Here is a 10,725-nt window from a genome sequence, read left to right on the forward strand (position 1 = left end):
AAAACCACTGATTTGCATGCATTGTTTTAAGTCATTGCAGCTCTTTTGATCATGCGTGTTATACCAGTTGCAATTTCTTTCTATTGATCAGCACGTTAGAAATCGACCCATGCGCAAAGAAGTAAGTTATTGACTAGATCAGGGTTAACAAATGCTACAAAAGTATAAATCCAATGTTTCTGTCGGAAGAGGACAACCTGTTTTCTCTGATTATTTTTTATCTACACTTTCCTAGACATAATTTTAATTTAGATTAATTACTTTAGATAAGATTAATGCGCTTACTGTTTCAGACTTTCGTAGAAGCCTACTTGACCAAGAGAGGAAAGGAAATAGCGCCGCCACCCGGACAACAAGAGTACACTCGTACACCTGGTATAGATGTTCAAAACGTCACCATAAAAGATGTTGGAGAAGTAAGCATGTGGGATTTTGCCGGCCAACCGGAGTATTACGTCACTCACAATATGTTTCTTGGGGCACACAATGCAGTCTTTTTGATTGTTTACAAAGTCACCGAATTTGACGGTAAACCTGTATCATTCGAAGTAGCAGTAAAAAAGGTGAGTAATTTGCACATTTTTTGTTCCGTATTTCATTTTATAAATTTAAAGAACTGGCAAAATAATGCTGGTGAGGAAATTGTGTGGTGTCTTGAATTACAATTTACTTTGATTTTTGTAAACACAATTCTCTATGGACGGATTTGAACGAAGCACTGTCAAGTCATGATTGCAATATAGCATCGCATACAAGTTACTTGTAGAGTGGGATAAAAGAAGAGTCGATTTATTCAATGCTTGAAAAGCGGGTGGCAATTAGACTAACTTAATATTTGTGTGTAATTATGAGCATCATTATATCCAAAGAGAAACGTCAGTCAATATGCGTATGTCAATGCTCTGCGGTGGTGCATGATGACTCCAGCACAAAAGTGAAAATGATGCAATGACAAATATACGTCCACATATTATCTTGACCACAGAGTATATCAAGATGTTCAATTCCAACAATCTTTGCAGAGCTGTCAATTTGACATTATCCAAGTCCCGGTACTTCATTAGCTTTTTTGTAGAAATAAGGAATACGAGTATGTTGAGTCAAATTACCCACACGCTATAAGATAAGGCTTTCGCCTTTTCTGTCTGTTTTCCTGTTGCGCATAAAGACTTCACATAAACACAGACATGTTGCGTAGTGAAGTGAATTTCTTTCACCGGAAATATATAAAATATGTACGAGAAAGATGACAAAAGCAACCTCAGATTAGGTGAGGTCAACAGAAATATTCTTAGTAAACAAGTTTGATTCCTGTCCTAGACAAAATATTCAGACAGAAATTAATAGTTAGATTAATATGGATTGTATTTTCTGCGCTAGAGTAGATATCTTGAATGAAATCCCAGGCTCTTTACATATTTTATTCATAAGAAAATGGCATAAATGAAAGTCCTCGAGTTCTGTGCGTACAATTAACTGTTCTGTATGGGATGGGCGAAAAGATAACCAAATCATGTTGATCAAAGCTTCATCTTTCTTTTCGGGATTATCCAACTTGATCGTTATACAAATACTGAAAATTGATATTTTGTGATAAAAAATCGTCTTATCAGTGTCCTCAATTTTTGTGATTTGTTCATAATATTCTGTACATATCGTTCTCATTTTCAGCCAACATATTTATTCTAGGTCTCTCTTGTTTATTTTCTATTTCAAGAACATGACCTGGCTGCGTTTCATAAAAGGATCGATCAACTTTGATCAATATTCATTTGATGAAGCAACGAAAGGAGTCAGAAAACCAAGGGTTATATTAATTGCCAGTCGAGCTGACGAATTGAATAAAGACTACAAAACCGAAGGTAAATATGATATTGTCTCCTGTTAAAAACTTTACGAACAAAGCCGCTTGAAATGTAAAATTATCATTCGTGACGGATGCTATTGCACTAAAATTTGCTTCCAAATGAAAATCATCTTGTATTTATGATCTGGTAAATTTTGAATTTATTGCTTCATCAAGGTGAACATTTATCCCGTTCATGAAACTTGTGAAAAAGCACACAATTACCCCAAATACTAATGCATTGATATCGCCACCTTGTGAGCTCGAACGAATCAAAATTTTCATTACAATGAGGCTATGGCCTCTTTTATGACCTCAACCTTAGCTGTTGCACTAAATATGACGGACAGTTCACAACCGTCACCCCGCTGAAACCAGATTCTCTGTAGATTTCGATCACGATGGTAATATCTTTTGTTCGAAATATTAGTGCTATAATATTGACAGAATTGAGAGTTTGGCATATATATTTAAAGTTTTAAATGTTTGTAGTCACAAAAACAGAGCTTAGGGAGCGTTCAGTTTTTACGGCCTGGGGGGGGACCGGCTAAATCTTGTCGCCGGTGTTCAAAAAATTATAGAACCCCCCTGCATTTTTTGTGAAAAAAAGATGACCCCCCCACCCTTTGTCAGACGAAAAAAATTGATGAACCCCCCCCCCCGAAAAATAACCAAAACCCATATGTCAAATTGACCCGCATGGTTTGGATTTGAACTCCGGTACGCGGCGCACTTTATTCGTGTAGCAGAGATGCCAGTACACAAACTTCTCAGCCACATCCATTGAAACGTCTGTTAATTAGGACGACTGTAAGGCAATTTTTCACTTCATTTCCATATACAACTTATGTCCATGGACAATGTATAAAGTACTCTTTATTGGAGTGGTTCGCCAAAAGTAGCCCTCCGGTTAAGAGGGTCATGGGCCATTACGTAAAGTCAACTTTATTCTAGTGGGCCACCAAAGTTGGCCCGCCGGTAAAGAGGGTCGATCATGGCTATTGCATAAAGTAGACTTTACTGGACAGGGCCGCTGAAGGCGCGCGGCCATTACCATTATTAAGTGCATGGTCCCAGGGGTCCCTCAAAAATGTTTGTAATACCGGTACAAGCCGCGGCTTCAATTGGGAATTTTACAGTAAGATTGCCGTGGGTATACATAAAGTCAACTTATTGTAGTGGGCCGCCGCAGGCGGCCCGCCGGTAAAGAGGGTCGATCATGGCCATGGCATAAAGTGAACTTTATTGTTGGTATTATGTTTTTGAAAATGTGGTGACCCCCTCTTTCCTACCAGTGAAAAAGCGATGACCCCCCCTTTGCGGATTCCAAAATTACGATGACACCCCCCCCCCCGTGGATTTTGCCGCCGCCCCCCCCCCCGGCCGTAAAAACTGAACGGCCCCTTAGATTAGGGTATGCTGAGAATGCAATATGCGAACGTAAATCTTCATACGGTATCGCTCCTCAAGTCCTCACCAGATTCAAGTCATTTAACTTGTTTAGCTGCATTGTTGTTGCGATATAATCAACAAGAACTATGTTATGTACAATTCAATGGTGGTTTTAATCATATATTTTTGAAGTTGATTTTGGTTTCATACCCGGGACCATAATAGTACATGTCACAGTCGAAAGCGAAATAGCGCACGAAAAACCCAGTATCATTCCTGATGGTGAGCACAAAGACTGCAGCAGATCACATGTGAAAACTATAAACAAGTGCGACTTACTCGCATTCCTTGAACTTCTCAACTACAGACGTTTTTAGAGCATCGAGAGTTGGTCTTCTCATCTTCGAAAGCAAGCAAACAAGTGACGTCGTGTACTATAGGCACGAAAATCGGCGCTAAATTAACTTAACAACCATTTCATAATTGGTACGTGCATAAATTACGGGCTATGAGACCGGAAGTCGAGCGCTTGCGATCCAGCGAACGCGCGTCGTCGGCAGAACGCAGACCTGTAAACCATTCCGGTATTTTTTTAAAACCTTTCTAGTCTTGTAACCAGACTCTAACCGTTACCAAACAATGTACAGTTAATATAATAATAAGCTAGATACGTATTTGACAAACAGATTATGCCCTGAATGATCTTTCTAGTGTTTATCGTGTAAATAGTACCCACCGCTTACGCTGAAACGCCTCACGTTTCAACGCACAATTTTCATCATTTTTAGGCGAACTTGTGTTCAGGACGTGTCAGAAATTCTCCAATCTGATGCCCAATATTTAACCTAGACCCAGGTCGAATTAATTTTTTTTAAATGCGCAAAAATCTGACTTTTTCGGCTAGTTTGTGTGAAAATGGGACCTTTACACAAATCGTCGATTTTCTCATTTCCGATTGTTGCTATGTATGCGCACCTTCAAATGAGTGTAAGTCGGCGACGCGTGGGCAGATTTCCCCAATTCTTCGCATGCTAACACTTCATGATTAGACCTGAAAAACCTTGTTTTAGATTTTTGATAAACCCCCTGAAGGGACGATAATTTGACAAACGTGAACAAAAGCCGTTAATGTATGCAAAAATTCGACAGTTCACACTTCGAAGGCTCACTGTGCAGAAACAAAAGCGAATTTCAAATATCCAAAACACGGTTTTTCAACCAGTACATCCGGCTGTCTAGTCCCGTTAACAGATCACTTAGGGGTGCTGCCAATTCTTACGTATACTTTTTTAAGTGAAAAAAACTCAAAATCACACGTTTTTGAATTAAACAAACATACTAATGCATGTTTCGACAAGTAAACAAAATTTTTACCTTTTTCAAATATAGACCTAACAGAAAATGTACCACATGTTGAGTGTGAGACCCCGTTTTTTATGTGAAACTTTTGATTGAAAATATGTGCCAACGGACCTGAGTCACTACCTTAAGGGAAAATGAATTTCATTCGAATAGAGTAAGGAGTAAGTGGGTATATGCATGTGATAATTATGATATATATTGTGGTTATAAATTGTGCGTTCAGGTATTTGTTGTGTATATAAGACCCCTGGGGTTAAAATAAGCATATTTGGCGGGAAATAATCAACTCGCTTCTCTCGGTGATTATAATCACTTCGCTTCGTTTGGTGATTATTTCCCGCCAAATATGGTTATTTTCACGCAAGAAGTCTAATATCCGCAATCAAATACACTCGTTTACCATTAATAACTTCCGAATATATAGTCTCATAGTACTTCTTGTGACGTCATCGAAGACTCGTGTTTCCCCAAACATAGGTCTATCCCTCCTCGCCTACCGGCTTGTAGAGATACTGCCGCTGTGTTCAGGGAAACCCTGGTTCACTACAGAAAACCTGTCAACCGTATTACTATTTTCAAGTCGATTAATTTCAGAAAAAAGTCTTATTTTTTTCATATTTGTCTTTTTCAGGAATAAAAAAGCACAAAACCTCTGTTACTTGAGGACTTTTGATGAAGGGTAATTGTGAAATGTCCCTGATTTTTTCATCTACGTTGGCTTTTTAAATTGTAAATAGGGTATATTTGAAAATACTCTGGGAGACTTAATTGTAAATAATTCGAAAAACTCCATTTTGATTGCAGCAAAGTAAATTGAGATATGTGTTTTTATTTCAGCGGCCAAGACTATATAATGGTTCACATTTCACTGGACAAAATGCTTGATATGCACTTAGCATATTTATGTATATTGACGTATATGGAACACAATACTAATTGCATACGCAGTGTATATCTTTGTATATGGAACATTCCAATTCGTTGATGTGCGTAGCGTATTTCTATGCAGATCATGAGTATACGTAATGCAGATCTTTGCACACTTAGTGTATACTGTAGTTTTGCATTTTATTAGTATACGTACTCGTATCTTCAACGTATTTGACACATGTACAGAATCAGTATATGTGTATATATTGTTGTACATCAAGCATTTTGCCCAGTGTTTTTTTTTTCTTCAAACATTGATATTGTCATATTTTTATTATATTGTATCATACACTTATTATGCAGTTATTCTCACAACTTACTGTAATATTTGTAAATCAATGGAAATGGTGATTAGTATAGTATATGCATCGTATTAATATTAATCAAACATAATTTAAACTCAAACATTAATTCAAATTGCGTTGACTGTCACCGGGAATGCCTATATCACCTTTATTTCTAATAGCGTTGATCGCGATTTAAGGTTCGTTACTAAAGATTCCTACACTCGCACAACATCGAACCACATGCCCACGCCCACATGCTTAACACTGCAACCGTATTTAGACAGTGAAGTTGACACATATTCGGGCTTTTAAATTTCATCAGCTCAGCTCGGACCAATTTTGTTCGTCAATGTTGGCAGTTGTTGCAGTTTGTTGTCTAAGCCATAAATTCATGTGAATTAGAGTGACATCCAGTATCCATTAAAACGCTGGAAGATTTTATTATCATCGTTATAGCGAAAATGTAGAAAAATATATTTATTAATGAAAGAAAAAAAGATGTCATTTGCAACCAGCGCTATTAAAACAGAGACGTAATGGACATGCCAGCATACAGAACGCATTAATCTATTAGCCGGATTGGCTGAATTCATGAAATGTGCATTTCTAGTTTTATTATAGATTGCGCTTGACTTATTTGTATGGATAGATAATGGAAATAATGAAAAATTGATTGAACGTAAACAACTCTTATTCTTCTTAAACAACAGAAAAAGCGTTACAATCGAAGAAACATTTAAAATTGTATTTCACCGTCATACAAGTGTAGAATCTTTAAAAATCTCTGAACTGATCTTGAGCTTGTTCGTCGTTTACAGCATTATATTTACACTCCGATAAAGAGCATTGACTTTACACCTTCGCTTCGAATCGCCAACTAAATAATGTCCTTCTGTCTATTTTACATCCGTTCCACGTCAGATTCCCTTTCAATGTCTTTCACTCTCTCAACTCGTATTAAAGGGTCTCGCTACAATGAAATTAGGTAGTTGTTACTCGAAATTTCTTAGCTTTAAAGTACGCGTTGCTTAGAACTGTCTTAGGTTATCGATACTGAAATTTGAAAGACAGATTGTACGATTACTGAACTTAGTCGGCTAGGTCTTATAAAAAACCTAGGTGAAAACTTATATACATTCACTATATCATCGTATGTTAACATCACAGCTGGTCATTTGACGAAGCAAATTGTTGAAGAGGTACAGAAGATGTTCAGACAATATTTGGATATATCTGATGAAACTTTTCTGTTGAACTGTCATAAATCAAGATGTAGTGAAATTAGAAGACTCAGGCTCCACTTACAACAAGTCAAGGTTAGAAAGTCCTAAATATCGTATTGCATTTATCATTGTATTAAAATAATTGCGAAAATAACATAATGCTATATACGATTTAAAATAATTTGCATATTCTACTTGTGTTTACACTACACTTGCTTCACTTTCATGAATCTGCTAAATGCTTATGTAAGACAATTATACATGCCACTGATTATTTTCTTTCATTCTATCATTCCCATTGCTATTATAAGGTGACAGGAAAGGTTCCAAACCTATGCGCCAAGATAATCAAAGAAAAACACACATGGTGTGACACTCTGTATCCCGTACTGTATTGGAAGTCTTATGTCACACAGTGTAGAAAGATCGACCCAATCGTTGGCTTGGATTTTCTGAAAAAGGCAACCAACTCCTGAATGATATGGGTGAGGTAAGGTTTCCCATCACACAGGTATATTAATGCATGGGCGTAGGCTTACTTACATGTAAAATAAGTTTGAACATACTTTTTAAATCAGACCTGGTCAGAATATTGTAAAATTGCAAAAAATATGTTTCACATTTGATTAAGTTGAAATTTATCAAAATATATTACCAAAGTCGGGTCACGTGACCAAAATCTGTTCTATCGCCAAAAATTGTATATTGCAAATAACTGAACATTCCAACCGTTAAACATCAAAATATTTAAAATATTATTACCAATTAATGTAAAATGAGAAAAAAAAACTTGTGTTAAAACTACTGGCAGGTGCAAAATTATTGAATTTTGAATAACATTTCTTCACAAAAAGAAAACAAAACAAATACAATATTTTTGACGGTTTACATGAATGTTTTGAATGTCAGAAAGAAGTATAGATAAAGTTTAATGAGTGCCATGTATTTTTGAACGAATATGATCGATGTTTTTTCAAAAAGTGCAGAGAAATCAAACAAATGTAACGGGTTACGGTTGGAATATTAAATATTAATAAAGACGTAAATTTTGGTGCGAAAATATCAGATTTGGTCACGTGATTCAACTCGTCAAGATGTAGGCAGACATTTTTTTAAAGAATTTTATAATTTCAATAATTAGGCCAAATATCAATTAAATCTGGTGGTTTGTAAAGATAATTGATCGTCGGTTTCTTACTTTGGGCCTTGATGGGTACAAACACCATGCATTGACTTACTTGAGCATGCACTTCAAACGTAAGTGGTCCAAAAGACCCTAATTGGATGTAGTATTACGATTGTACATAATTGTCATTAAATAACGAAAATTGTTCACCATTTTTATAACTTATTGTGTGCTCTCGTGAGACTCTATTGACAAACAGTAATATCGTATCTCTTGTCAACAAACATTTACCATTTGTAATGTAATGGATATTACTACAATGCAATATAAAAACCCAATGCTGTACTGTCAGTCCCAGAGTTACGTTATAATTTACTACCAGACAATAAAATGGTGATGTATCAAAACATGATTTCACTCTTCACATGCCATTCTTAGTAAAATCACTTTTACATGTCTAAAAAAATGTACAACAAGTTAAATGATCGTGTTTTAAAACGACAATTTTAAACATTCGAATATTATAAAACAGACTTTACTTTCGCTGTCACTTAAATATCTATTTGTGGGTGCTCTATGTTAAGCAAACACGCACGCAAAATGCAGATGTCATTGTATTGGAACCTAGATGGCTTTGCGACAGGATATTCGGACCGATGCTGGCAACAAACGTGTTTTCCCAATACGTAGACAAGTTTGAGAAGAAGACGTTCTATCCATTCAGTGATATTGAAAAGGTACTCGGAAAGCATGCTAATACAGAGCTACTGATAGATTACTTGAGCATTGCGAGCTTCTCTGCAAAGCTAGTCTGAAACCAAATGATTCCGGCGAGGAGTTAAGTTTCTTATTGTCTGGATTCTCACAGAGAAAATGCCAGGTGACCAATGGGGTGTTGCAACCCAGTGGATGATGCATTTCGGCCGACGGTTTGAATGCCATGACGAGACAGATAGCTTTACAGCAGGGTTTTTCCCAAGATTGCAAGTCCGCCTGTACAAGAAGTTCCTTCAGCTTGATCACACTCCAAAGGGGTTATGGAAAAATGGAATCAAGATTTGCCATGGTGTCGAATGCCTTGTATTCATGACAGATCGCAGAAGGGCTGTCAATATTTGCGTTCGGGCAGAAAAGAAGCAGTTAATTGGAAAGTGTCATGAGATCCTGGAAATGGTGACGGAAGATATTCGTGACATTTTCAAACAAATGTGCCCTGGCAATAACCTAGACCAGCGTATCATGAGTGCACAGTCTCTTGCAACGGTCACTGATGTTGAAAAAATAAAATACTACGCACAGCAGGATCTGATAGATGCTGAAGAAAAGGGTCAACGTGCTTTTTCTTCAATATTCGATATAGTAGAAGATACCACTGATCTTCTTTGCCAAGGGTATGATACTACCATGCTGAAACAGAGCGGGAAACACTGCGATGTAAAATGGATGCTACAAGAAACGCGACGCGATTTTACAAGGAGAATGGATGTTCAAAGGGCATCATACTATCCTGACATGGCTGAACTCATGGGAATCGGACACCAAGATGTCAAAGCATATGAAGCAGATCGCACAGAGAGACCGATCACCGACTACTTATTGGAGGAGTGGTCCCGTAGGTGTGCAATGACTAAAAGTCACAAACATGGTGACCATGATTTTACGCTAGAGGAAACACGCAAGAGCGGAGTCTGTCACAGAGGTACGCCGCCAGCTTCTCCGTCACAATATGGCGGGGAAAACGCCCCCACAGCTGGAGAGAAAAAAAAAACAAAAAAAGGAGGGTTCCATGAAAAAAACTTCCATAACCTATTGGCGATATTGCACAAGATGCAAAGAAGCGACATGGTGGATCTCATAGAGGAAATGTTCCAGAAAATAAAAATATCATAAATAAGGCAAATGATTATACCAACGGCTCTGATGCGATTAAACTCCAACTGTTTTAAGTAACGGTCAGAGGCTTACTTGATCCATGAAGTGCCTTCAGTGAAGAGGGGAGAATAAAAGATTACATTTGAAATAATGATTATCGGTTTAAATTGCAATCATCATCGCCAAACGCAAGATATACATCTAGTGTTACAGATCATCATTAAATCAAGCAAAGAAGAAACGAAAACAGTTAATCGTTTAAGGCGAACACAGAAATTAAATTTCATAATGAAATCTTTAACGACTAGAGTCATGATTTTAACAAGTTTATTCGTCAAATCATCTCGTTAACAATTACTCGCGTACCATTAGAGTGCTCTTTCGCATCACTTCTACACTATTTCAAAAGTCCAAGCCTGCTCAGGATTGGTTCCCAGACATAACCGCTCATGAAATTGCTGATCATTTCTGTCGGTACTTTTTGAAGAAACATCATCGATATCCGAACAAGCCTGGATTTTATCGATGCTGATACACGCTATTGGTATCACTACAATGTGATTACAGAATATTTGGTAAAACTCAGACAGCACTACATATATGTAGCTCGTAATAATACGCTATACTTCATCATCTTGATTTATCAGATGTTTTTGACACAATTGACCACAACCTGCTATGAAACAA

General features: G+C 37.1%; 1 long non-coding RNA gene across 1 annotated transcript; it reads left to right on the forward strand.

Annotated features, from left to right (window-relative positions):
* Positions 1-297: 297 nt before the first annotated feature.
* LOC139124995 (uncharacterized) lies at positions 298-7,133 on the forward strand. The gene is made up of 3 exons (XR_011550121.1): positions 298-563; positions 1,718-1,862; positions 6,985-7,133. It is a non-coding gene; the product is annotated as an uncharacterized lncRNA (long non-coding RNA).
* Positions 7,134-10,725: the final 3,592 nt, after the last annotated feature.

This window comes from Ptychodera flava, assembly GCF_041260155.1.
Source record: "Ptychodera flava strain L36383 chromosome 23 unlocalized genomic scaffold, AS_Pfla_20210202 Scaffold_24__1_contigs__length_23054250_pilon, whole genome shotgun sequence".
Lineage (NCBI taxonomy): Eukaryota > Metazoa > Hemichordata > Enteropneusta > Ptychoderidae > Ptychodera > Ptychodera flava.